Source organism: Vigna radiata, chromosome 1 (assembly GCF_000741045.1).
Source record: "Vigna radiata var. radiata cultivar VC1973A chromosome 1, Vradiata_ver6, whole genome shotgun sequence".
Lineage (NCBI taxonomy): Eukaryota > Viridiplantae > Streptophyta > Magnoliopsida > Fabales > Fabaceae > Vigna > Vigna radiata.
In genome coordinates, this window is record NC_028351.1 from 2,228,515 (window position 1) to 2,229,911 (window position 1,397).

The following is a 1,397-nucleotide window of genomic DNA, read 5'->3' on the forward strand; positions in this document are numbered from 1 at the left end:
GTACACTTTCCCCTTTTCTTCAACCATTCTTGAACCTAGGGCTTGTTGTCCTATAGATTTCATGTGCTCAACGTCTGTTCCTTTCCATTCGTTACTTGGTAATAGCCCTAAGAAATTGTCTCCATCATCAATTTGGTGATTTATAGGTTCTGTCNTGTTCAGCANAGTGTAAGGGTTACTGTTGGAGCGTTTCCTGAATTTTTGGTTGTGAGCTTTCCAGGTAAGGGGAGCTAATTATATGAATTTATGTGTATTGGGAATTGTTTGAGTGAATGACTGAATCTGTTGTGTCCTTTGCATGTTAAGATTTACCGTGATGTANTGGGTGGGAATTGAATTGCTACTGTTATGTATCTTTAGCATGTTCTTGAATTGATTTGAGTTACTGCTTAACAATTGATTTTCTGTGTTTGGACTTGATAAATATGGTTTGTTCTGAATGAGTTAAATATTGGACCTGGATACGCTGAAACGTGTTTTGAGTTATTGAAAATGTCATTATATTGTTGATCTGATGAGGGGATATGGGNTGTGTAGAAAACTTAGGTCTGTGAGTGGAAGTGAGGCACTGGTAAGGGCAATTGAGGACTAGAACACAGTAGCTTAATCAGGATATCTTAACTGAACCAAAATCTATCAACAATGTCATAATTGAATCAGGGCCCCTAAGTCTTAGGAATGAATGTTTTATAGTTAAATTCACACCTAGGTCAGCTTATAATCATTATAAGAATAGTTTAAATTGGTTAAACATGTTCCATATCAATATTAGTGTTACAGAGTTTAAATTGAACAATTGGATATGTCTAATATGTACTAAAACCAGGAAAATCAGGTTGCTGTCAAAAACTGATGAGAATAATCGATTATCAAAGATAATCGATTATTCTGGTCAGAACTTCATATTTTCTCCACATTTCTCGTAAATAATCGATTATCACATGTGATAATCGATTATCATAGGTAATAATCGATTATCATATGTAATAATCGATTATTGTTATCGAAAAATCATAAAGGACAGTTTTGGGTGGTTTTCGAGGTTCCGGGTATCATTTTTGGACGTTCCTTAGGTCGTTCTAGGGGATTTTGACCCTTCCGGAACTATTGGTGATGGTTTCAAAGTTGTTTCGCATGTCTAAGTATGAGTTTAAGGGGGATTGGNTTATCTAGTGGTTCTCCTTGAACTGTTATTGACTGTTAATGTATATGAAATGGTTGCTATTTGTGGGGTATTAATTGAGGTTCTTGTTACTGTTATGTGGAGCTTGACTAAGTAATTGTATGGTGGTGCAAACATATAAGTTCTCAATATTTAAGTTATAATTCAAGTTTATAACATGTTCTATAAGTTCAAGATCTCTTGGTGAGATCTTTAGTGTTTTAAAATGAAAGTA